Genomic DNA, 22,146 nt, shown 5'->3' on the forward strand with positions numbered 1-22,146 from the left:
TGTTTTGAAAAAATGTATCTATCTAGTGTTACAGTATCATACAAAATAGTTCCTCCATCTTAAAAAATCCCCTATGCTCTAACTATATATTTCTCCCTCCTCCATCCATGTCCATGGCAACCACTTATCTTTTTACTGTCTCTATAGTTTTGCCTTTTCCAGAAGTACATATAGTTGGACTGATACAGAATGTACCTTTTCAGATTGGCCCCTGTCTCTTACCAGTATACGTATCTGATTACTCTGTGTTTTTTTTTTTTTCTGTGGCTTGATGGCCCATTGCTTTTTATTGTTGAATAGTATTCCATCGTACAGATGTACCAAGGTGTTTATAAGTTCACCTACTAAAGGACATCTTGGTTGCTTCCAGATTTTACTACTTATCAGTAAAGCTGCTATACACATGCATATGCAAATTTTTATGCCCACATAAATTTTCAACACATTTGGGTAAATACCAAGAGGAAGATTGCTAGATCATATGGACTGACTATGTTTATTTTGTAAAATACTGCCAAATTAATGTTTAAAGTGGCTATACTAGTATGCATTTCCCACCAACAATGAATGAGAGCTCCTGTTGTTCTATATCTTCACCAGCATTTGGTGGTGTCCGTGCCTTGGCTTTTAGTGATCTAATAGGTGTGTAGTTGTACCTCATTTTCATTTGCAATTAATTATCTAATTATATATAATGTTGAGCATCTTTTCATATGCTTATTTGACATCTATCTATCTTCTTTGGTAAACTGAGTTCATATATTTTGCCCGTTTTTCAATTTTGTTGTTTGCTTTCTTATCATTGTGTTTTTTCTTTTTTTGGCTTATTGTTAAGTTTTAAGAGTTCTTTATTTATTTTGAATATTATTCCTTTATCAGATAATGTATTTTGAAAATATTTTCTTCTAATCTGTGGTTTATCTTTTCACTCTCTTAAAAGTGCCTTTCACAGATCAGAAGTTATATTATTAATGAAGTCCGACTTACTACTTTTTTTATATGGATCATGCTTTTGTTATTATATCTAAAAAGTCATCACCAAATTCAACGTCATCTATATTTTCTTCTTTTTTATATTCTAGGGGTTGAATAGCTTCTTATTTTATATTTGGGTTTCTGATTTATTTTGAGTTGACTTTTGTGAAAGGTAGAAAGTCTCTACTTAGATTCATTTTTCTGAGTGTGGATGTCCAATTGTTCCAACATTACTTGTTGAAAATTCTAGTCTTTTTCACACGAAATGTCGTTACTCCTTTGTCAAATATCTATTAGTTAATAGATACTAGACTGTATGGGTCTATTTCTGGGATCTCTACTCTGTTCCACTGATGTATTTGTTGACCCCTTTACCAATGCCACACTGTCTTTATTACTGCAGCTTTATTGTTTGTTGTGAAGTTAGGTAGTGTCAGTCTTCTAATCATATGCCACATTTTAATCCATCATCAGCTCTTAGATACTGGATTGTTTGCATATTTTGGCTATTATGAATAATGCTGCTATGAACGTTTGTGGGGACATTTGTATTTTATATAGACATGAAATATATAGACGCACATATTATATACATATGTGCGTATACATATATATGGTATACGCACATATATATAAAATAAACGTGTGTGTGTGTGTGTGTGTGTGTGTGTGTGTGTATACACGCACAAAATTCCTGGGTCACAGGGTAAGTCTGTTTAACATTTTGAAGAATTACCAAATTGTTTTTCAAAATAGCTGCACTATCTTACATTCCAGCAATGTATAAGGGTTCCAATTTCTCCCACTCCTCACCAAAACTTTTATTATCTTTTCAATTGTAGCCTTCTTAGTGGGATCCAAGTGGTATCTCATTGTGATTTCGATTTGCATTGGATTTGTCTATTCATTTTCTTAATGCTGTCTTTTGAAGAACAGAAGATTTAAATTTTGACGAAGTTTAATTTATATTTTCTTTTGTTGCTTGTGATTTTGGTGTCAGATCTAAAAATCATTGCCAATGCAAGATCACAAAGATTTACCCTCATAATTTCCTTAGCGTATTTTTTTTTAATTTCCATAAGTTACCAGGGAACAGATGGTGTTTGGTTACATGAGTCAGTTTCTTTAGTGGTGGTTTGTGAGATTTTGGTGCACCCATCACCTGAGCAGTATACAGTGCACCCTATTTGTAGTCTTTTATCCCTGCCCCCTTCCTATCCTTACCCCTGAGTGCCCGAAGTCCACTGTGTCATTCTTATGCCTTTGCATCCTCATAGCTTAGCTCTCACTCATGAGTGAGAACATACGATGTTTGGCTTTCCATTCCTGAGTTACTTCACTTAGAATAATAGTCTCCAATCTCATCCAGGTCGCTGCAAATGCCATTAACTCATTCCTTTTTATGGCTGAGTAATATTCCATCATATATACATATGTATATATATATATACACATGAAGAACATATACGCATATGTGCATATATGTGTATACACATATAATACACATATATACATATATATATGTATATGTATATGTGTTTATATATACACATATGTATACATATATACATGTATACATATGTATATATGTATATATGTGTATATGTATAGGATACTGATATACATATGCATATATACATATATGTATATATGCATATGTATGTACGTATATGTGTATATATGTATATGTATGTACATAATATGTGTATATATGTATATGTATATACGTATATGTATATATGTATATGTGTATATATGTATATGTATATATGTATATCACAGTTTTTTTATCCACTTGTTGATTGATGGGCATTTGGGTTGGTTCCATGTTTTTGCAGTCACGAATTGTGCTGCTATAAACATACGTGTGAGAGTATCTTTTTCGTGTAATGACTTCTTTTCCTCTGGGTAGATATCCAGTAGTGGGATTGCTGAATCAAATGGTAGTTCTACTTTTATGTCTTTAAGGAATCTCCTTAATGTATTTTAAGTTTTCAGACACATTTACTCCTATGATTCAATCTGAAATAATTTTTATCGTATGGTTTAAGGAAGAAGGAAATTTAACTTCATTCTTTTGAATGCAATATCCAGTTATCCAGGTACGATTTGTTGAAAATACTATTCTTTTCCACAGAATCGTCTTGGCATCCTTGTTAAAAACCAACTGCCTATAAATTTAAAGATTTGTTGATAGGTAATCAGATTTGTATGTCCATCTTTATGCCAGTACCACACTGTTTCAAATACTGTACCTTTAAAATCTATTTTGAGATTGACAAATAATCTTCCAACTTTGTTCTTCATTTTCAAGGTTGTTTTGAATCCTTTGCATCTTTGTATGAATGCGAGGAACAATTTACCAATTTCTGTAAATATTTAACTAGAACATCGATAGGTATTGCTATGAATTTATAGATCAATTGAAGGAGTAATGTACAGTCAACAATATAAAGTCTCAATTCATGTATACTAAAGCATCTTTCTGATTATGGTAATTTAAAATTTTTTCAACCATGTTTTGTACTTTTTAGCGTACAAATCTAGCACTTTGTTTACTGAATTTATTCATAGTTTTTATTCTCTTTGATGCTATTATAAGTAGACTTCTTTTTAAATCTCACTTCCAGGTTTTGAATGGCTAATGTATAGAAATACAATCGGCTTTTGTACATTGCCTTTCATACTGAAAACTTGGTAATTACTTATCATTATACTTTTGTGTGTGCATATGTGTGCTTGTGTGCATATATGTGTGCATGCATGTGGTTTCCTTGGAATTTTTTATATACAACATAATATTATCTGAGAGTATAAATAGTTTTACTTCTTTCTTTCTATACTGGATATATTCATTTTCTTTTCTTGCCTAATTGCCCTACAATCCCCAGTAAAATGTTGAATAGAAACAGTGGGTCCAGAAAGACTTGTTTTGACTGAGATCTTAGAGGAATAGTATTCAATTATATTCCATTGGATATGATGTTAGCCCTGGAATTTTCATAGACATCCTTTATCTTACTGAGAAGTTTCTCTCTTTTACAGATGTTTAGAGCTACAAACTACCCTCCATGCACTTCTTATCTACATCCTATAAGTTTGACATGTGATTTTGTTTTTATTCATCTGAAACTATTTTCTAATTAACTGTGTTTTTCTTTAATTTACTGATTAGGAGAATATTTTTAAAAAATTCTTTATATTTGTAATTTACCAAATTTTACTTTCCTTTTGACTCTTAATTTTATTTCATTTTGGTCATATACTATATTTTGTATGATTTTTGACTATTTTACATTTATGGATGCCTCTTTGTGGCCTCACATGTAGTCTTCCCTGGCAGTTGTTCTGTGTACATTGAGAAGATTCTGTGTTTTGTTGTCATTAGGTGAATTTTTCTGTAGTTGTCTGTTATGTCTAGTTGACTTACCCAGGGGCTCAGGTTTTCTATTTCCTTTTCAGCCTTCTGCCTAGTTGTTCTTTACATCATTTAAAATATCTAGATTTCTGACTTTTTACTCCAACATATAAAGAACTTGGAAGTGATTGCTGTCATCCTACAATAAGAAAAAACTGAACACACTGAAAATCAGCAACTGATTAGATCCATCAGAGAACTGAAGTCACAGGACAAAATAATTTCCTAAAAATGGAAGAAATGGGCAAATTATAGTTTACCAGGATCTAAAGATGCTGGAGCCAGAAACCGTTAGAAAAAAAAAAAAAAAAAAAAAAAAAAACCCGTAACTGACAAATTTCTAAAGAATGACTGTCAACTAGCTTGAGAGTTAAAAAATCCTGAGACCTAATCTCAGGGGCCTTCTTCTCAAAGTGACGATCAGAAAACAATCCTCTTATGCTTCTAGCAGGGAGATACTAAAAGTAACCATTTTGAAATATTCCTATAGAGTTTTCTTCTCACTTTCTTTCAAAGGAAACTACTTTATCAGAACCTAATTGATATACAGGGAGGGTAATATTTGACTCCACACTCTAGCCTTTCATTCTCACTTAGGGTGAGACATTTGTGATGGTCACAAGCCAGGGACAGAGGGACACAAGCTCACTGAAAGACTGAGAATAATTATAAGACTGTAGAACCATTTTTTTCCCCTGATAAGGTTTGTCTGTGTCCCCACTCAAATCTCATCTTAAATTGTACCTCCCACAATTCCCATGTGTTGTGGGAGGAACCCGGTGGGAGGTGATTGATTTATGGGGGCATATCTTTCCTGCACTGTTCTTGGGGTAGTGAATGAGTCTCAAGAGATCTGATGGTTTTAAAAAGTGGAGTTTCCTTGTCCAAGCTCTCTTCTCTTGTCTGCTGCCATGTGAGACATGATTTCACCTTCCGCCATGATTGTGAGGCTTCCCCAGCCACGTGGAACTGAAAGTCCAATAAACCTCTTTCTTTTGTAAATTGCCCAGTCTCAGGTATGTCTTTATCAGCAGCATGAAAATAGACTAATACAGTAAATTGGTACCAATAGAGTGGAGTGCTGCTGAAAAGATACCCAAAAATGTGGAAGTGACTTCTGAACTGGGTAACAGGTTGAGTTTGAAACAGCTTGGAGGGCTCAGAAGAAGACAGGAAAGTGTGAGAAAGTTTCAAATTTCCTAGAGACTTGTGAAATGGCTTTGCCCAAAATGCTGATAGCAATATGAACAAGAAGGCCCAGGCTGAGGTGGTCTCAGATGGAGATGAGGAACTTGTTGGGAACTGGAGCAAACATGACTATTGCTATGTTTTAGCAAGGAGACTGGTGACATTTTGCCCCTGCCTTAGATATTTGTGGAACTTTGAACTGAAGAGAAATGATTTAGGGTATCTGGTGGAAGAAATTTCTAAGCAGCAAAGCATTCAAGAGGTGACTTGGGTGCTGTTAAAGGCATTCAGTTTTAAAAGGGATGCAGAGTGTAAAAGTTTGGAAAATTTGCAGCCTGAAAACGCAATAGAAAAGAAAATCCCATTTTCTGTGGTGAAATTCAAACCAGCTACAGAAATTTATATAAATAACGAGGAGATGACTATTAATCCTCAATACAATGGGGAAAATGTCTCCAGAGAATGTCAGAGGTCTTCCTGGCAGTCCCATCACAGGCTCAGAGGCCTAGGAAGAAAGAGTGGTTTTTTGGCCTAGGCCCAGGATACCTGTGCTGTGTGCAGCCTAGGGGCTTGGTGCCCTGTGTCATGGCCACTCCAGCTGTGGTTGAAAAGAGCCAACATAGAGCTTGGACCCTGGCTTCAGAGGGTGCAAGCCCCAAGCCTTGGCAGCTTCCACATGGTGTTGAGCCTGTGAGTGCACAGAAGTCAAGAATTGGGGTTTGGGAACCTCCTCCTAGATTTCAGAAGATATATGGAAATGCCAGGATGCCCATGCATGGGCAGAGCTTTCATGGAGAACCTCTGCTAGGGCAGCACAGAAGGAAATGTGGGTTTGGAGGCACCACACAGAGTCTCTACTGGGGCATCACCTAGTGGAGTTGCAAGAAGAGGGCCACTGTCCTCTGGACCCCAGAATGGTAGATCCACTGACAGCTTGCACTGTGTGCCTGGAAAAGTCACAGACATTCAACACCAGCCTGTGAAAGCAGCCAGGAGGGAGGCTGTACCCTGCAGAGCCATGGAGCGGAGCTGCCCAAGACCATGGGAACCCACCTTTTGCATCAATGTGACCTAGATCCAAGACATGGAGTCAAAGGAGATCATGTGGGAGCTTTAAGATTTGACTTCCCTGCTGGATTTGGGACTTGCATGGGGCCTGCAGCACCTTTGTTTTGGCCAATTACTCCTGTTTGGAATGGCTGTATTTACCCAATGTCTGTACGCCCCATTGTACCTAGGAAGTAACTAACTTGCTTATGATTTTACAGGCTCATAGGTTGAAAGGTCGTGCCTCATCTCGGATGAGATGTTGGACTATGGACTTTTGAGTTAATACTAAAATGAGTTATGACTCTGGGGGACTGTTGGAAAGGCATGACTGGTTTTGAAATGTGAGGACATGACATTTGGGAGGGGCCAGGAATGACATGATATGGTTTGGTTTTGTCCCCACCCAAATCCCATCTTGAATTATATCTCCCACAATTCCCACATGTCATGGGAAGAACCCTGTGGGAGGTGATTGAATTATGGGGGTGGGTCTTTCCTGCATTGTTCTTGTGATAGTGAATGAGTCTCACGAGATCTGATGGTTTTAAAAAGGGGAGTTTCCCTGCACAAGATCTCTTCTCTTGTCTGCCACCACATAAGATATGGCTTTCACCTTCTACCATGATTGTGTGGCCTCCCCAGCCAGGTGGAACTGTAAAACTAATAGTCCTCTCTCTTTTGTAAATTGCCCAGTCTCAGGTATGTTTTTATCAGCAGCATGAAAACTGACTCGTACATTCTCCAACACCTTACCACCACATCAAAAATTCTCTTACATAACAACAGAGGATTATAACAAAATGAACTGCAAATCTAATACTTTAATAAACATTTCCTAGGGAAACTCAGAAATAACAGAGGAGACAAAAATAAGGATGCCAGAGGAAATTGAAGCCTCAGCCACCAACTGCCATGGCAAACAATGAACACAATGTAAACCCTAGCCAGATAAACATAAATCCTCATACTATGGGCCTATTTACCTCCATTTCTATTTCCTAATACATCATTTCTAGTTCTCAACAAAAAGTTGCAAGACATACTAAAAGGCACTGAATATAATCTCAAGAGATAAAGCAAGTAAATAAGACTCAGTTATAGCAGAGATGTAGAACTTATCAGATTGAGAATTTAAATAACTGTAATTAATATGCTTATTGCTGCAGAGAAAAAAGTGGGCAACATAGAAGAATATATGCGTAATAAAAGCAGAGAGAAAAAACTCTAGAAGAAAAGCAGAAATGAATGCTAGAAGGCAGAAACACTAAAATAAATAAAGAATACCATTGATGGGCTCACCAGTAGACTGGACACACTAAGGGAAGAATCAATGAACATAAAGATATAGCAACAAAAACTTTTGAAATTGAAATAGATGATTCTAAGTTGAATATTAGTTTCTAAAACTATTGTTGAATTTTCCTTGCCCATCATATTATGCCAATTTTTATTTCATTAATTTTGAGACTCTTTTAATAGATGCATATATGTTTATGAGTGTTTAAGTTTTCCTGATAGATTTAGCCCTTTATCATTAAAAAGTGTCCTTTTTTATTTAGCAATATTTTATTTAATATCTATTTAGACCAATTGTACTAAAACCTCTCTAACTTTCTTTGGTTAGCATAGTACATTATTTTTCATTATTGTACATTCAACTTATTTGTGTCTTTGAGTTAATGTGTGTCCTCATACACAGCAAGGTTGAATGTGCTTCTTGAATGAAATGTTTTATTCATTTATACTTAATGTAATTAATGCTAATGTAGTCTCTACGATTGCCATTTTGTTATTTGTTTTTTACTATTTTTTATACCTTTTGTTGTTTTTTCCTCTATTGCTGCCTTTTATGTTTTTAAAAAGAGATTATCTAGTACACCATTTTAATCCACTTTTTATTTATTTTACTATATTTCAAACTGTTTTTGTTTTTGCCCTATGGTTAAAATTAACATCTTAATTTCAAATAATGTCATTTGTATCATTAATGCCAACTTAATTTCAATAGTATACAAAAAAATGTTGTCTCAATATAGGTTCATACCCATTTCCCCACTCTGCTGTATTATTTATATATGTCATCTCTTTATTCATTATAATCCATTAACGCACATATATAACTATTGTTTTATTAAGTTTAAATTTTTAAAATCAGATGATGAAAAATGTAACAAGCTAAATTATACATAATGTTTTATATTTGTCTATGCAGTTACTGGTATTTTTACTGGTACTATTTATTTCTTTGTGTTGATTAGTGTTACTTTCTGCTATAATTATATGTCAGCCTAAAGGACTCTTTTAAAATAGTTTTGTATAATGGTATTATTGGTGATGAATCCTCTTCATTTTTTATTTTCTGGGAATGCCATTTTTGAATGCTTGTTTCACTGGATATAGGATTATTGGTTGACAATAGTTTTTGTCAGCACATTGTTTTCTCTATCTTCCATAGTTTCTGATAAGAAGTCAGCTGTTAATCTTACTGAAGACATTTTGTGTTTGATGAGTCATGTTTCTGTTGTTGCTTTCAGTACTTCTTTGTCTTTGAATAGCAAGAGTTTAACTAAGATGTATCTAGGTTGAATCTCTGTTTATCCAACTAAACTTATTGAATATTCAGATTAATGTTTTTCATCACATTTGATAATTTGGGGTCATTATTAATTTTATGTACTTTCCCCCATTTCTGTCTAACCTATTCTTCTGGATCTCCTGTTATGCATGTGTTAGTATGCTTGATGACATCCCACAGAAGTCTGAGGTTTTCTTCATTTTCCTTCATTCCTTTTGCTTCCTGTTTCTCAGACAAGAATAATCTTTTTCCTCAGACTGAATAGTCTGAAGTGACCTATTTTCAAATTTTCTGATTATTTTGTCAGGTCATATTTTCTGTTGAAATCTTCTAGTGAATTTTTTATCTCTAATATTGTACCTTTATTCTCCAGAATTCCCCTTTGGTTATTTTATTTAAATATAATTTCAATCTATATATTTATTTTCTCTAACAGGTCACACTTTCATGTTTTATTTTTAATTTCATAGACTTTTTTATTTTAGTTCTTTGAAAAAAATGCATATGCTGGTTAAAATTTTCTTCTAGTAACTTCAGTGTTGGAAAATCATCAGGAATAATTTATTTTTGCTGATTTTTTTTCTATTTATACAGTATACTTTTTGGTATGTTTTATATTTTTTGTTAAATGTGACAACTGTGGAATCAGATTTCTTCCTCAGTATCTATTGTTCTTATATCTATGTATTAGATTAATAATGGTCCTGGACTGATTCTGTAAAGTCTGCATGCTTTGTCATGTATGGCCATTGAAATCCTTGCTTGGTAAGTTTAGTGGTCAGCTAATTATTAAATTATTTTATTAAAGTTTTGTACCATACTTTGCTGAGAAGCTTTCTGTGTATTGAGGCATATCTTCAACACTATGCAGTAGTTTACACAGCTTCATTAGTCTTCACTTCTTTCTTGTACAGAGCCTCAAGATTATCCATAGGTGAAAGATAAAAGCCTTCTCAAGTTTTTCCTAGGCGTGAGCGCAGCTCTGTATATAACTGTGGCCTTCCGGGGTTTTTTTTCTCTATCAGAGCTTTTTAAAACTCCCTGTAGTCATTTTATTCTCCAGATTTTTAGCTTAAGTTTATTATCTAGCTTTTTGTTTGACCCAACTCCTTCATCAATTCAAGTAGCTAAAATGTTAAATAGTTGCTAGTGGTAATTTTAAACAAGCACACTGGGGATAAGATTTTCCTCTGTGAGTTAGCTCTCATTTAGGATAAATAAAACAAACTTTGTGAATGGTATTTTTCCAGTGAGCTCCCAGAAATGTCAGTGACAATTCTCTGGTGATGACAATATTTTTTTAATAAAAGGAGCTCACCAAACTCATTCTGACCCATCCTATGAATGTCAGATTACTGGTTTTCACAGATTACATGGTTCTGAGGCTACTGGTTTTCCAGGTAACCTCAAACCTGGAGTGAGGGGCATGGAAGTAAGACAAATTAAGACATTGCAAAGCTTATTGTTCTTGCTGAGATTTAGTCTTTTTTCTTGAAAAAGGGCTTCTGAAAGTTTTGTGAGCCTTAAGTTAACTTCCAGAGTTCTGAAAAAGCAGATTTTTATAAATTTTGCCAATGTTCTCATTGCTATTATGGTGGAGTAGATTTTTTGGCAGTCCTTACTCCACTATTCTGGGTGTGTTTCTCCTATTAATAGGTTTTAATTGAAAAAAAAATCCAGAATTAAATAATATGTTTAGTGTGTATTAAGTGAAAATTCAGTGGTTGTGACCCATAACACAGTCTTTTACACGTTCATGTACAATGAGACTCTCTATGTAAGGAATAGTGTAAGGAAATCTTCCCCAAATTATTTGATTACAGTACCTTTTATTAGATGAGTTTTATTTGTTGGTTTGTTGTTTTTGCTTTGTTTCATTTCGTTTTAAATGGGACGTACTTTTCAAAATGTACTTTGAGAAATGATGGGATAGGTAAATTTGGGCTAGTCTCACTAGATATTTATAGCCAGATTAGCAAAAAGTCACCATATAATCAAAGAGAAATTTCAGCCACCCTCTCAACAGGCCATGTATCTTCTATATGCCAAGTAGAAGTTTCCTGCCCTTGCACAAGAGGATGGTTTTATGTAATGGAGAGTCTGATTTTCTTCTCAACTCATCTCCTAGGGGTATGGGTATGGTAGGTTGTTAAACATTAAATCTCACAATAATTGGAAAGCCTTATATAATCACACCAACTAATTGGAATGATGATTAAATCACTAAACTCACTAATTTTGTAATAAATTACAAAAGTCTTTAAAGAGGTTTTAAATCTCATAAAAAGATGGAGGTAATAAGTATTCAAAGAGTTATTTATGTTGCCAAAGGATAATTAGAGCATGTTAATAATCTATCCTCTGATCTATGCTAATATTTGTGGAACACCTACTGTGTGACAAACATTAGGCTAGCAGGACCAGCTAAATAATTTAAGGGGTAAAAATTTTAAATGTGAACTCTTTTGTTCAAAATTATCAAAAATTTCAAGACAGCAACATCAGAGATTCAAACTCACGTGGGGCCCTTCTAGGCATGATCCCAGATATAAGGCAGTAATTGGGCAAAATGCCTGATAGTACCTGGCATAAGACAGGCATTTGGAAAGGTGCTTTCACAAGTTATTGTGCCATTTACTTCACACAATGACCCTATTACCAAGGTACAATTATTATCAACCTCAATCTACAAATGAGTTGGCTGAGGCTTACGAAGAATAAATTACACATTTAAGATCACAGAGCTTGGGATTGAAATATGAACAGCCTAATTCCAAGGCTTTTAGCAACAAACCGCTACATGATATTCTCCTTGGCCAGAGTCAGGAGGTCAGACTCCTATTTCTGGCTCTGCCAAGGACTCAAGTTGGGGAATCTGGACAAATCACTGACCCTTACTTGTGTATTGTTTTCTCATTTCGCATTAAATAGATGATGCTCAGATCCTGTCCCCTTCTAACAGGCACTGCTTCTATGAAAGCTAAGGAAGTAGGATAGGGAGCCAAACAATATCCCAAATTTTCTTAAAGCATGTTTTATTTTTTTTCCTGCAGTAACCCCAGTTGAAATAAAAACCATTTCGTACAACCAAGCACAGATGCATTGTTTTTCTATCTGAGTCTTTACTCTGTATAATAAGTGTAGATGTGATCTTGCGAGAACTTATCCTGTGTACTAATTCCTCAGAATATTATTATATATTCCTTATTAAAAGGCTCCCAGTATTAATCTTTTCCAGGTTCTATTTAAATTAATCAAAGCTTATATAGCAAGATTTCTCATTATATTTAAAGGGTGTGTGCTCATTATGGTTCTTCAAGAAGGAGACTAGTATATGCACTGATTCATAAAGTTATTTAACACAAGAAAGCTATTTTAAAAGTGTTTCACTGGGAGATTTTTATTCAGAGCCCTTAGTTCTGCTGGCAACAGTCAGCTTGCTTTACCAAAAAGTACCAGCTACCAATACATAAATTCAAGTAACCTTCCTCAGTAGACCACAGATATTATCTGCTAAGGGAAGGTGCCCATCCAAGAAAAGCTGTGTTTTTATTAATGGTAGGACCTGCCTGTTCTTTCAACTTCTATCCTCTGTTATGGATTGTTAATACTGAACTTCTCAGAAATAGTCAAGCTTTCTTTAGTCATCCCAACTAAATAAGAGGAGCCATTGAGTCACTCTATATTGTCTGACTTCCAGCTACAGAAAACAAGAAAAAATCTTGGCTGGCAGAAAAAATTTACTGACCCAAGTAATGGAAGAGATTAAAGCTGGTTCTCTTCATGTGGTTAAATTGAGGGCTCATATGATATTGCCAGGTCTCAGCATCTCCACCTTCTAACTCTCTGTTGACTCAGTCTCAGATGTATGTGATGGCAAAATGTCTGTAGATTCTTTAGGCCTACATAATTCCTATTTCAAATCCAGTGGCAAAGATGTCTATTTTCTCAGTAATTCAAAAAAGAGCCTCAATGATAGCTCTGATTGGACCTGAACCAACTATTATGGACAGGAAAATAGAATGATGAGCCTAAATTATGTGCCTATGATTACACACACTCCAGGGGCTAGGGTGTGTATGAAGTCATCTAGACTGAAAAAGCATGAAAAGGTAGGCCAGATGCCTCTACAGATAACAACTGGGGTATTCTTACTCAGAAAACAATGACCGGAAGCCAAAAGGCAGATACAACAACTGTCCATCTCCCTCATGCCCTTCCTCCCTCTGAGGAGCTAGGCCTCATCATCTTCATCTGTTGAATTCGACCAAACCTTCCAGGTCTGTCTAAAATGCCACTTCATCTGTGAAGCCTATCTTGACTCCTTTACTCTTCTCTTACCTAAATTAGATGTCTTCCTCAACTTAGGCCAAATTAAATCTTTAACTTTCTTCTGTGGCTTTATACAATATGCTTGTTTTATAGCTATTTTTTTCATTTCTTTCAGATTGTCCAAAAGGATGTAAAACTATAGCAGAAACTGTTTCAGTCATCTTTGAAGGCTTTGCAGATCTATATCAGTGACTCACAATTAGCAGATACATTGTAAATACCAGGCCAATTAGATTTCCTCAGTGACACTATGATTAAAAGATAGCAATTATGCTTCCATTATACATATTATATGTATTTTTTAATTTACCTGAGAGCCTTATATAAATTTATACAACTAATCCAAGGTGTAGTGTAATAAACACTGTTATTTACCTACCCTAAAGCCAGACCTGGGTGTTAACTCATTCACGTATGACTTAGGGAATACATATTACTTACATTAACTGAAGCCATTTTTTTTTTCTTTTCTTTCTCTTTTTCCTTTCCTCTTGTAATTGGTTTTAGGCTACCCATGGGACTGACCGAAGGAGGGTGAGGGTAGATCTTCTGGTGGAGTCTCTGGTAAAATGCCTTTCCTCTTAAAAAAAAACACATGAGAAGAGACAGTTCTGCACCCTTGGTGAGATGTTGTCATATGAGTATGACACTGGAACTGTAGTAAAAAATTTCTCACCATGAGGGAGGCTAGCTTGATGTACAAGACAAACACAATGAAGCTGAAAAAGCATAGATGGAAGAAGCACATGCTGGGATGCTGCTGCTGAGCTTCTGCTTAATGATCCTTGAACTGGCAAACTCTTCATATGATAAAGGTGTTCACTGTTTAAGCCAGTTGACATTAGGTTTTCTAATGTTAACCCAAAGCATCCTTATGAATGACCACAGAGTTAATTTAAAAATGTGGATTCTTTTACATTTAAACTTTTATTTGTAATGGATGAATAATAATTGTATTTATGGGGTACAATGTAATGTTTTCATACATGTACACATTGTGGCACGAATTATATCAAGCTAACAACATATCCATTTCCCATATACTTGTTATTTTCTTGTAGTGAGAATACTTAGAATCTATCTTTTTAGCAACGTTGAAATATACATTATTAACTATGGCTAATAATAATCATCATCATATTATGCAATAGATTTTGAGAACTTACTCCTCCTGTCTAACCGAAACTTTGTATTCTTTGGTCAAAATTTTCCATTCCCCATTCCACCTCCTCACTTCCCGTCAAACCCAAGCCTCCAGTAACCAACATTCTATTCTCTGCTTTTATATTTTTAGGTTCTACACGTAAGTGAGATCATGCAATATTTGTCTTTTTGTGCCTGATTTATTTTCACTTAAATAATGTCCTTCAGGTTCATGCATGTTCTTGAAAATGACAACATTTTCTACTTTCTAAAGGCAAGTGGTATTCTACTGTGTACATAAGCAGTTTTTTTGTCCATTTATCTGTTGATAGACACTTCAGTTTATACCATTTTTTGCCTATTGTTAATAATGCTACAATGAACACAGAAGTGTAGATATTGCTTCAACATACTGATTTCAATTTTTTTTATATATACCCAGAAGTGAGATTGCTAGATCATATGATAATTTTAACTCTATATTTAGTTTTGAGAAACCTCTGTACTGTTTTTTTTTTGTTTTTTTTTTATTTTTTTATTTTTTATTATACTTTAGGGTTTTAGGGTACATGTGCACAATGTGCAGGTTTGTTACATATGTATCCATGTGCCATGTTGATTTCCTGCACCCATTAACTCGTCATTTAGCATTAGGTGTATCTCCTAATGCTGTCCCTCCCCGCTACCCCCACCCCATAACAGTCCCCGGAGTGTGATGATCCCCTTCCTGTGTCCATGAGTTCTCATTGTTCAATTCCCACCTATGAGTGAGAACATGCGGTGTTTGGTTTTTTGTCCTTGCGATAGTTTACTGAGAATGATGTTTTCCAGTTTCATCCATGTCCCTACAAAGGACATGAACTCATCATTTTTTATGGCTGCATAGTATTCCATGGTGTATATGTGCCACATATTCTTAATCCAGTCTATCGTTGTTGGACATTTGCGTTGGTTCCAACTCTTTGCTATTGTGAATAGTGCCGCAATAAACATACGTGTGCATGTGTCTTTATAGCAGTATGATTTATAGTCCTTTGGGTATATACCCAGTAATGGGATGGCTGGGTCAAATGGTATTTCTAGTTCGAGATCCCTGAGGAATCGCCACACTGACTTCCACAATGGTTGAACTAGTTTACAGTCCCACCAACAGTGTAAAAGTGTTCCTGTTTCTCCACATCCTATCCAGCACCTGTTGTTTCCTGATTTTTTAATGATGGCCATTCTAACTGGTGTGAGATGGTATCTCACTGTAGTTTTGATTTCCATTTCTCTGATGGCCAGTGATGATGAGCATTTCTTCATGTGTTTTCTGGCTGCATAAATGTCTTCTTTTGAGAAGTGTCTGTTCATGTCCTCTGCCCACTTTTTGATGGGGTTGTTTGTTTTTTTCTTGTAAATTTGTTTGAGTTCATTGTAGATTCTGGATATTAGCCCTTTGTCAGATGAGTAGGTTGCAAAAATTTTCTCCCATTCTGTAGGTTGCCTGTTCACTCTGATGATAGTTTCTTTTGCTGTGCAGAAGCTCTTTAGTTTAATGAGATCCCATTTGCCGATTTTGGCTTTTGTTGCCATTGCTTTTGGTGTTTTAGACATGAAGTCCTTGCCCATGCCTATGTCCTGAATGGTATTGCCTAGGTTTTCTTGTAGGATTTTAATGGTTTTAGGTCTAACATATAAGTCTTTAATCCATCTTGAATTAATTTTTGTATAAGGTGTAAGGAAGGGATCCAGTTGCAGCTTTCTACATATGGCTAGCCAGTTTTCCCAGCACCATTTATTAAATAGGGAATCCTTTCCCCATTTCTTGTTTTTGTCAGGTTTGTCAAAGATCAGATAGTTGTAGCTATGCGGCATCATTTCTGAGGGCTCTGTTCTGTTCCATTGATCTATGTCTCTGTTGTGTTACCAGTACCATGCTGTTTTGGTTACTGTAGCCTTGTAGTATAGTTTAAAGTCAGGTAGCGTGATGCCTCCAGCTTTGTTCTTTTGGCTTAGGATTGACTTGGCGATGCGGGCTCTTTTTTGGTTCCATATGAACTTTAAAGTAGTTTTTTCCAATTCTGTGAAGAAAGTCATTGGTAGCTTGATGGGGATGGCATTGAATCTATAAATTACCTTGAGCAGTATGGCCATTTTCACGATATTGATTCTTCCAACCCATGAGCATGGAATGTTCTTCCATTTGTTTGTATCCTCTTTTATTTCATTGAGCAGTGGTTTGTAGTTCTCCTTGAAGAGGTCCTTCACATCCCTTGTAAGTTGGATTCCTAGGTATTTTATTCTCTTTGAAGCAATTGTGAATGGGAGTTCACTCATGATTTGGCTCTCTGTTTGTCTGTGATTGGTGTACAAGAATGCTTGTGATTTTTGTACATTGATTTTGTATCCTGAGACTTTGCTGAAGTTGCTAATCAGCTTAAGGAGATTTTGGGCTGAGGGGATGGGGTTTTCTAGATATACAATCATGTCATCTGCAAACAGGGACAATTTGACTTCCTCTTTTCCTAATTGAATACCCTTTATTTCCTTCTCCTGCCTGATTGCTCTGGCCAGAACTTCCAGCACTATGTTGAATAGGAGTGGTGAGAGAGGGCATCTTTGTCTTGTGCCAGTTTTCAGAGGGAATGCTTCCAGTTTTTGCCCATTCAGTATGATATTGGCTGTGGGTTTGTCATAGATAGCTCTTATTATTTTGAGATACGTCCCATCAATACCTAATTTATTGAGAGTTTTTAGCATGAAGGGTTGTTGAATTTTATCAAAGGCCTGTTCTGCATCTATTGAGATAATCATGTGGTTTTTGTCTTTGGTTCTGTTTATATGCTGGATTACATTTATTGATTTGCGTATGTTGAACCAGCCTTGCATCCCAGGGATGAAGCCCACTTGATCATGGTGGATAAGCTTTTTGATGTGCTGCTGGATTCGGTTTGCCAGTATTTTATTGAGGATTTTTGCATCAATGTTCATCAAGGATATTGGTCTGAAATTCTCTTTTTTGGTTAAGTCTCTGCCAGGTTTTGGTATCAGGACGATGCTGGCTTCGTAACATGTGTTAGGGAGGATTCCCTCTTTTTCTATTGATTGGAATAGTTTCAGAAGGAATGGTACCAGTTCCTCCTTGTACCTCTGGTAGAATTCAGCTGTGAATCCATCAGGTCCTGGACTCTTTTTGGTTGGTAAGCTATTGATTATTGCCACAATTTCAGAACCTGTTATTGGTCTATTCAGAGATTCAGCTTCTTCCTGGTTTAGTCTTGGGATGGTGTATTTGTTGAGGAATTTATCCATTTCTTCTAGATTTTCTAGTTTATTTGCATAGAGGTGTTTGTAGTATTCTCTGATGGTAGATTGTATTTCTGTGGGAACGGTGGTGATATCCCCTTTTTCGTTTTTTATTGCATCTATTTGATTCTTCTCTCTTTTCTTCTTTATTAGTCTTGCTAGCGGTCCATCAATTTTGTTGATCCTTTCAAAAAACCAGCTCCTGGATTCACTAATTTTTTGAAGGGTTTTTTGTGTCTCTATTTCCTTCAGTTCTGCTCTGATTTTAGTTATTTCTAGCCTTCTGCTAGCTTTTGAATGTGTTTGCTCTTGCTTTTCTAGTTCTTTTAATTATGATGTTAGGGTGTCAATTTTGGATCTTTCCTGCTTTCTCTTGTGGGCATTTAGTGCTATAAATTTCCCTCTACACACTGCTTTGAACATGTCCCAGAGATTCTGGTATGTTGTGTCTTTGTTCTCGTTGGTTTCAAAGAACATCTTTATTTCTGCCTTCATTTCATTATGTACCCAATAGTCATTCAGGAGCAGGTTGTTCAGTTTCCATGTAGTTGAGCGGTTTTGAGTGAGTTTCTTAATCCTGAGTTCTAGTTTGATTGCACTGTGGTCTGAGAGACAGTTTGTTCTAATTTCTGTTCTTTTACATTTGCTGAGGAGAGTTTTACTTCCAACTATGTGGTCAATTTTGGAATAGGTGTGGTGTGGTGCTGAAAAAAATGTATATTCTGTTGACTTGGGGTGGAGAGTTCTGTAGATGTCTATTAGGTCCACTTTGTTTAGAGCTGAGTTCAATTCCTGAATATCCTTGTTAACTTTCTGTCTCGTTGATCTGTTTAATGCTGATAGTGGGGTGTTAAAATCTCCCATTATTATTGTGTGGGAGTTTAAGTCCCTTTGTAGGTCACTCAGGACTTGCTTTATGAATCTGGGTGCTCCTGTGTTGGGTGCATATATATTTAGGATAGTTAGCTCTTCTTGTTGAATTGATCCCTTTACCATTATGTAATGGCCTTCTTTGTCTCTTTTGATCTTTGTTGGTTTAAAGTCTATTTTATCAGAGACTAGGATTGCAACCCCTGCCTTTTTTTGATTTCCAGTTGCTTGATAGATCTTCCTCCATCCCTTTATTTTGAGTCTATGTGTGTCTCTGCACGTGAGATGGGTTTCCTGAATACAGCACACTGATGGGTCCTGACTCCTTATCCAGTTTGCCAGTCTGTGTCTTTTGGTTGGAGCATTTAGCCCATTTACATTTAACGTTAATATTGTTATGTGTGAATCTGATCCTGTCATTATGATGTTAGTTGGTTATTTTGCTCGTTAGTTGCTATAGTTTCTTCCTAGCCTCGATGGTCTTTACAGTTTGACATGTTTTTGCAGTGGCTGGTGCCGGTCGTTCCTTTCCATGTTTAGTGCTTCCTTCAGGAGCTCTTTTAGGGCAGGCCTGGTGGTGACAAAATCACTCAGCGTTTGCTTATCTGTAAAGTATTTTATTTCTCCTTCACTTATGAAGCTTAGTTTGGTGGGATAGGAAATTCTAGGTTGAAAATTCTTTTCTTTAAGAATGTTGAATATCGGCCCCCACTCTCTTCTGGCTTGTAGAGTTTCTGCTGAGAGATCAGCTGTTAGTCTGATGGGCTTCCCTTTGTGGGTAACCCGACCTTTCTCTCTGGCTGCCCTTAACATTTTTTCCTTCATTTCAACTTTGGTGAATCTGACAATTATGTGTCTTGGAGTTGCCCTTCTCGAGGAGTATCTTTGTGGCATTCTCTGTATTTCCTGAATCTGAATGCTGGCCTGCCTTGCTAGATTGGGGAAGTTCTCCTGGATAATATCCTGCAGAGTGTTTTCCAACTTGGTTCCATTCTCCCCATCATTTTCAGGCACACCAATCAGACGTAGGTTTGGTCTTTTCACATAGTCCCAAATTTCTTGGAGGCTTTGTTCATTTCTTTTTATTCTTTTTTCTCTAAACTTCCCTTCTCTCTTCATTTCATTCATTTCATCTTCCATCAGCGATACCCTTTCTTCCAGTTGATCGCATCTGCTACTGAGGCTTCTGCAATCTTCGCGTAGTTCTCGAAACTTGGCTTTCAGCTCCATCAGCTCCTTTAAGCCCTTCTCTCCATTGGTTATTCGAGTTATCCATTCTTCTAATTTTTTTTCAAAGTTTTTAACTTCTTTGCTATTGTTTTGAATTTCCTCTCGTAGCTCAGAGTAGTTTGATCGTCTGAAGCCTTCTTCTCTCAACTCATCAAAGTCATCCTCCATCCAGCTTTGTTCCGTTGCTGGTGAGGAACTGCGTTCCTTTGGAGGAGGAGAGGTGCTCTGTTTTTTAGAGTTTCCAGTTTTTGTGCTCTGTTTTTTCCCCATCTTTGTGGTTTTATCTACTTTTTGTCTTTGATGATGGTGATGTACAGATGGGTTTTTGGTGTGGATGTCCTTTCTGTTTGTTAGTTTTCCTTCTACCAGACAGGACCCTCAGCTGCAGGTCTGTTGGAGTTTACTAGAGGTCCGCTCCAGACCCTGTTTGGCTGGGTGTCAGCAGCGGTGGCTGCAGAACAGCGGATTTTTGTGAGACCACAAATTCAGCTGTCTGATAGTTCCTCTGAAAGTTTTGTCTCAGAGGAGTACCCGGTTGAATGAGGTGTCAGTCTGTCCCTACTGGGGGGGTGCCTCCCAGTTAGGCTGCTCAGGGGTGAGGGACCCACTTTAGGAGGCAGTCTGTCCATTCTCAGATCTCCAGCTGCGTGCTGGGAGAACCACTACTCTCTTCAAAGCTGTCAGTCAGACAGGGACAATTAAGTCTGTGGAGGTTCTTGCTGAGTTTTTGTTTGTCTGTGCCCTGCCCCCAGAGGTGGAGCCTACAGAGGCAGGCAGGCCTCCTTGAGCTGTGGTGGGCTCCACCCAGTTCAAGCTTCCTGGCTGCTTTGTTTACCTAAGCAGGCCTGGGCAATGGCGGGCGCCCCTCCCCCAGCCTCGCTGCCGCCTTGCAGCTTGATCTCAGACTGCTGTGCTAGCAATCAGCGAGACTCCGTGGGCATAGGACCCTCCGAGCCAGGTGCGGGACACAATCTCCTAGTGTGCCGTTTTCCAGGCCCGTTGGAAAAGCGCAGTATTAGGATGGGACTGACCCGATATTCCAGGTGCCGTCTGTTTCCCCTTTCTTTGACTAGGAAAGGGAACTCCCTGACCCCTTGCGCTTCCTGAGTGAGGCAATGCCTCACCCTGCTTCGGCTGGCGCACAGTGCGCTTCACCGACTGTCCTGCACCCACTGTTAGGCACTCCCTAGTGAGATGAAATCGGTACCTCAAGCAGAAATGCAGAAATCACCCATCTTCTGTGTCGCTGGGGCTGGGAGCTGGAGACCGGAGCTGTTCCTATTCGGCCATCTTCGAGAAACCTCTGTACTGTTTTCCATAATGGCTGTACTAATATTCATTCCTACCAACAGTGTACAAGGTTTATGTTTTCTCCACATCCTTGCCAACACTTGTTGTCTTTTATCTTTTTGATAATAGCCATTCTAATGTGGGTTTCTTGACTCTCAGCCCATAGATTTTCCCAAGAGATGTTTACATTTAGTGAGACAGAAGAACTTTGCCTAAAACATTGAAACAGTGTGATTCGTGAATTTGGCCTGAACCAGTGGAGAACCCTGGTCATCTGGACAGCATCTTATGGACTTTAATGCTTAGGAAAGGAAATGTTGAAGTCTTTAGATATTATTTGAGCAATAGAGCAGCATTCAAGACATAGTTTCCATCCTTAAGTATTTTCATTCTTACCATAAGCTTGAGAACTGACCTGTCCAGGCCCTTCATGCACATCATGGCAGATTTTTCTGCTTATATGAGCAGTGCTGGGTAAGAGGTAGCTAGTGGGCATTCAGTCAGTCACTTGATATATACAAATTGATTGACTGATTGTGTGACTCCAGGGAAAGTAAATCCCAAGAAACATAGAAGGAGAAGGAGAAATGCAAGAGCAAACAAAAAAAAATTGGTCTACTCAATTTCTTTGATGGAAATGTTGTCCTAATTTTTACTTTGCAATGCTATTAGGCCTAGTCTCAGAAATTGTGAGTGTCTTGCACTTAGAGTGCTGGGTTCCCACGTAGATGAGTGAGGAACAGCTCTTCAATTACAAGACAGAAGCTCTTCCAGGTAACTCTCTAAA

The 22,146-nt window shown here is 37.0% G+C and overlaps 1 long non-coding RNA gene across 1 annotated transcript; it reads right to left on the reverse strand.

The window, feature by feature from the left end:
• Window positions 1-2,859: 2,859 nt before the first annotated feature.
• Window positions 2,860-21,415, reverse strand: LOC115832299. The gene is made up of 2 exons (XR_004027708.1): window positions 21,371-21,415; window positions 2,860-2,950 (listed from the first exon to the last, which is right to left on the reverse strand). It is a non-coding gene; the product is annotated as an uncharacterized LOC115832299 (long non-coding RNA).
• Window positions 21,416-22,146: the final 731 nt, after the last annotated feature.

The sequence above is a fragment of the Nomascus leucogenys genome, chromosome 3, assembly GCF_006542625.1.
Source record: "Nomascus leucogenys isolate Asia chromosome 3, Asia_NLE_v1, whole genome shotgun sequence".
In the NCBI taxonomy this organism is placed as follows: domain Eukaryota; kingdom Metazoa; phylum Chordata; class Mammalia; order Primates; family Hylobatidae; genus Nomascus; species Nomascus leucogenys.